General features: G+C 35.7%; 1 pseudogene; it reads left to right on the top strand.

The window, feature by feature from the left end:
• The first annotated feature begins 531 nt into the window (after positions 1-531).
• LOC120193621 lies at positions 532-5,383 on the top strand (annotated as a pseudogene).
• Positions 5,384-5,805: the final 422 nt, after the last annotated feature.

The following is a 5,805-nucleotide window of genomic DNA, read 5'->3' as shown; positions in this document are numbered from 1 at the left end:
ATAGTATATTGTAAAATGTTTTACACTGTTTAATTAATTTTTTTGAAAACTGTTTTCAGAATCTGTTTTTAATAAAGAAGTTGTACATATTGGATATGTTTTAGTATTTATTATTTTTAAAGGTTATTTTTATATATAATTATATTTTATAAAAATATGTATTTTAGATAATATTAATAATTGATTAAAAATATATTATAAAAGTTTATAAATCCTAAGAATTGCTTAATTACTACACCAAATTAAAAACAACAATAATACATAACATTGTAATAATAATAGTGTCAAAATATATAATTAAAGGGTTTATCACATTAAAACAACAATAATAGCCAACCGTAATAATACAAATTAATTTTATAAGCTGAACAGTAAACAAATCTAATTAGCTTTACATTCATAGTAGAACAATGATTTTGATACTCGGTTATTCCTGAAAATAAGTTTCTCTCCACCAAATGTTAAAATCTTGGAGAACTTAAAACAATAACGTATGGCCATATCTCATGGTTGAACGCACTATCATCTGGCATGAACACTGGAGGGGATCGACCAACTTTCTCACAGCCGACATCATCTTCTACTTCACTCCCGTATAAACAATTGCCATTATTGATGCTAAGCTCTGAACTACCAATATATCAGGCATTTATCCTTGCTGATTCCTTGTAAACTATTGATGTAGGTACAAAAATACGCTTTTCAGTTATTTAGAACAGGACTAAGAGTTAAGACAGGGTTAAGTTTTATTTAAAACAAGGTAAAAAAGGAAATCAAGTAACTTCAAATTTCCAGATAAATTACTGTATCATGTACTAGAATAATCTAAACTTCTCAAAATGTGTGCAATCCATATTATAGCGTTAAGGAAAAAATTAGTTACTTTGGATTTTAAGGCAGTCAAACGAGTGTTAGGAGTGCCAATCTGACTCATTACAATCTTTTGTGAGTCCATCTCCGAGGAAGAAAAAAGGGAAGTACCTGGATGTGTTAAGAGCCTGACAAGTGAGACACTCCTGTTAATACTGTCATATTACAAGGAAATAATTTAACTTGGTTACATTCATGTAGGGAAGCAAATGACTAGCACAAAGTCGACCGAAGTCGACCTTAACACATTCTTTACTATAGATTCATGAAACATTGCGTTTGGATCTGATCAAATTGGAACATAAAAGGACATAGAACCAGGAGAAAGAAATGGAATCAAGTTTTTAACAAGGAAAATCAATTCAACTCAATCCAAAAGAACTAAGAAACTCAATCCGTTGTGTCTATTTTAAACCTCTTCGTCTTCCTTCTCACCGCCGCCTTGCGGTTATGGGCCCCGACGGAAAGTATTATCCGACTCCGTCTGACGATGACCCGCCCGAAGCCCCGAGGACTTCATGCACGGCGTAGACAAGTTTCAGCAAATCCACCGCCAAGTTGCCCGTGCCCGCAAAATCCAAGAAGAGGCACAAGTCAAATGACCTTTCCGCCATTGCTGACGTGGACGAAGATGCGTTTAATAAAGAGAAAGCGGGAAATGACGGCGGGGATGATTTGTTCGGTGAAATTGATAAAACCATTGCCATGAAACTGGAAGAGTTGGTTAAGCAAGGTTTGTTACAACCAGATACTAAAAAACCGGAATCCGTTGATGACGAGCTGGTTTGGCTGTTGTTTCTAATTTGGATGAGGGAGAAAATGGAGATTCAGAGGAAGAAGATTCTTTGAAATTAGACGTTGATCTGAGTGACTCTGAAAGTAGGGAAAGAGAAAAGGATGGTGTTAACTTTTTGGATCCATCATTTGATATGGACTTTGATAGTTTTGGAAAGAGTAAGGTTAGAATCGTAGAACCTAAGTTTAAAATGAGTTTAGCTGAGCTTTTAGATGAAAGTAAAGTGGTGCCGATTTCGATTTATGGGGATATCGAGGTTGAGATAACAGGGATACAGCATGATTCTAGGTTGGTCAGTGCTAGGTTTTTTTTGTTTGTTGTGTTGGGAGAAAAACTGATGGGCATTTGTACTTGAGTGAAGCTGATAAGAGAGGAGCTGTTACTGGATGCAAGGCATTAGTCATCGTTGAGGATACTAATTTGGTTTTGGCTACATTAGCTGCATCATTTTATAGACACCCTTCAAAGAATATGGCTGTTATTGGGATCACTGGGACTAATGGAAAAACCACCACCACTTATCTGATAAAAGGGATATATGAGGCAATGGGCTTGAGGACTGGGATGCTAAGCACAGTTGCTTATTATATACATGGTGATAATAAGCTGGAATCACCAAATACGACAGCTGATGCTGTTTTGGTTCAGAATTTGATGGCAAAGTTGTTGCATAATGGAACTGAGGCCGTTGTTATGGAGGTTTCTTCTCATGTACTGGCTTCAGGGAGGTGTGATGAGGTTGATTTTGATATCGCAGTGTTTACTAATTTGACTAGGGATCATTTAGATTTTCATGGGACAGAAGAGGAATATAGGATGCTAAAGTGAAGTTGTTTACAAGGATGGTGGATCCTGAGAGGCATAGGAAAGTTGTTAACATTGATGATCCGCATGCACCTTTTTTTATTTCCCAAGGTAACACTGAAGTCCCTATGGTGACATTTGCAATGGAGAATAAGAATGCAGATGTTCATCCCCTTAAGTTTTACTTGTCTCTATTTGAGACACAGGTCTTGGTTAATACTCCCCATGGGATATTGGAGATTTCATCAGGTTTGCTTAGAAAGCATAATATCTATAATATTCTTGCGGCTGTGGCGGTTGGGATTGCAGTTGGGACTTGGGACACCCTTGGAGGACATTGTTAGAGGGATCGAAGAGGTTGATGCTGTTCCAGGCAGGTGTGAGTTAATAGATGAGGAGCAGGTATTTGGAGTCATTGTGGACTATGATCACACTCCTGATGCCTTGTCTAGACTGCTGGATTCTGTAAGAGAGCTTGCACTTAAGAGGATTATTACTGGTATGCTTGCTATGATTATCTTTTAATTCATACTTCAAATGAAAATCATGCTTTCTCTGAATTGAATATCATTACCATTTTAACATATTAATTATGTTGTTTCTGAAGTTATTGGTTGCGCTGAGGAGAGTAACCGGGGGAAAAGACCAATGATGGCAAAAATTGCAACAGATAAAAGTGAATTGACTCTTCTGACATCTGATAATCCAAAGAGTGAAGATCCATGTAAGTATAAGCAAACGGTACAGTTATCATGAGCTGCAATGGCAGTTGCTTAGAAACACTAACCAATTTACTTGTATGTTTCATCTTTTGATCAGTAGACATCTTGGACGACATGTTAGCTGGCATGGGGTGGACAATGCAGGATTATTTGAAATATGGAGAAAATGATTACTATCCGCCTCTCACAAATGGTCATAGACTTTTTCTGTATGATATAAGGCAGGTAGCTGTACGTTGTGCTGTTGACATGGGAGAAGAAGGCGATATGGTTGTAAGTTTTTTAAAGCTTGGGTTGCTTTTTGAAGTGAACTGGTTTGCTTCTATATTCCAGTAACCTAGAAAACCCACATATTCATGAGTATAGTTATATTTTTTTGTAAATGAGTGTTCTATATTCCTGCAATGGACCTAATGTAACTTCAGTGCTCACACACCACAAATGAGTTGCACTGCCTACATAAAATCTGTTGAAAATTTAAATTTGTTATTCATATAGGTTTCTTGTTGAACTTTAAGAGTTTTGGCTTTGGAGAATAAACCATGTGAATATGTGTGTGTATTCCTCCCATTTTGTTTCTTCATTTATGGTCTTCCATTATTTGGATTGTGGAGATTTAGTTGTGCAGTGGTGGCAAATAAAAATGTTATTCTTAGGTACACTCAGAGATGTTGTAATTGGAAGGCAGATGAGCTTGCAAAGTCGGGTATTGGGTAATTATGTGTAGTTTATGTTATTGTTTTGGTATGTATAGGAAGCTTAAGTTGTAATAAATGGTGGTTAGCTTGTTCCAAATAGAGAGTAGGTCTTAGATAAGCTGGCAGTGTAGAGTGGGTTGTTCTTGAGGTTGTATTTTGGTTATGTATGGGTGTATTGAACTTTGGATGTACTTGGTTTTACAGGAATAAAATTTTTGTGATACTCTTTTCCTCCTTCCAATGTCCGTTGAGCTATTTTAGTAGCTTGATGGTTATGAAGGGGATTTTTAATGAGACCTCCCATTTTTATCAAAAAAAAAAAGGTCAGTCATCCCCATCTCTTGTCTGGGCGTCAGGATTGAATTTTCATGGGTTAATTATGTAGTCCTCGCCTCTCCTTCATGCTCTTTTTCTACTCAAACTAGTTGATAAGTATATTTGCTAATTTGGTGCTGTGTTTCAGGTGGTTGCTGGCAAAGGCCATGAAACATATCAGATTGAAGGTGACAAAAAAGAGTTCTTTGATGACCGAATGCCAGGAAGCCTTGCAATATGTTGATGAACTCCACCAAGCAGGAATAGACACCAGTGAATTTCCATGGCGGTAGGTTCATTCTCTTTTAATTTTGCTTAACTATAGAAGAATACTTATGCATTGATCAATACTATGGCTTGTCCTAAGAGTTTTGCTATGTGGAAATGAGTATCATGTTCCACAAATTATTAGGATCATTTCTTTTTTAAATGTGATGCCATGTTCAATCGAAGCAAAAGAATGATATCACATGGTTTTATTTGATAAAGCTATAATATTAATGTTTCTTTCTTTCGTATGTGTGCAGGTTGCCAGAGAGTCATTAATTTCCACAAGTGTACATATAAAATGATGTTAATAGTACAGCAGGGAATAGTACCTCTTGGTCAAAATCCTGCATCTGGCCCTTACTGAAAAACACGATACTGCTGCTAATCTGGTGAAGAAATATAGCCTGTTTGAGGGCACGAGTTGACGGAGCCATTTCTAAATAGAGAACAGTAAGAACTCCACCTTGCAATCTCGTAGTTGTACATGTAGTTTAATAGGACCTCTTGTAGTTTAATAGGACTCCTTGTGGATGTTACTTATGAGTTAGTCCTTTATTTTCTTGAGAGTGTTGATCAAATGCCTTTAAAGTTGGAGACTGGGGGAGCAGGGAGTAGATTGTACTGTATGCTTAGAAGCAGACTTCAATTCATTTCTGGTGTTGTAGTTGTAACTCTAATTTCTTGTTTATTTTATTCTTAAAATAATTTTTTTCTTGATTTAAATTATTTTTATCCAGGTTTGCCAGTTTTAATGTCATTTCGAACACTGCTTCAAGAAATATTCCCTTTAACAGATATGAATGTACGATCTTGTGTGCCAAATGTCTATTTTTCTATTTATACGTAGAATAACTATTCTGAGATTGTGTAATGATGACAGATTTTGATAAGTGTTACAGTTTAGAGTGATGCAGCATGTTGTTTAATAATCTGATGGAAAAATCTATAAAAGATCAGTTTCTTAATGGTTTGATGTTATTCTTGTTGCCAATTGTGAGGAGAAACTAAATGACTAACAAATTTAATCTAATTTAGAGGAACCTGTAGTTTATTTCTCGTTCTGTAAGGATAATTTTTGGATTGTTTTGTTAAAAGAACAGAAGAAGACTGAATCTAAGATTTGTCGACTAAGTGGTGAAATATTTTTATCGAATCTTCAGTTGTCACTAATCTTAGATTTGATTGCTAGATAATTCTTACTCACTTCTGCTTATTAAAAAAGTTACACTTTTCTCTTTTCATGTATTTTTAATGAAATATAAATGCATCTTTACCGCATAAACAAGCGATAAAATTGCGTTTGTAAGAACCATGAATGAAGAACTAACTT

This window comes from Hibiscus syriacus, unplaced genomic scaffold (assembly GCF_006381635.1).
Source record: "Hibiscus syriacus cultivar Baekdansim isolate YM2019G1 unplaced genomic scaffold, ASM638163v2 tig00116996_pilon, whole genome shotgun sequence".
NCBI lineage: Eukaryota > Viridiplantae > Streptophyta > Magnoliopsida > Malvales > Malvaceae > Hibiscus > Hibiscus syriacus.
The sequence above is the reverse complement of the archived record's forward strand: the minus strand, read 5'-3'. Positions and strand labels throughout refer to the sequence as shown.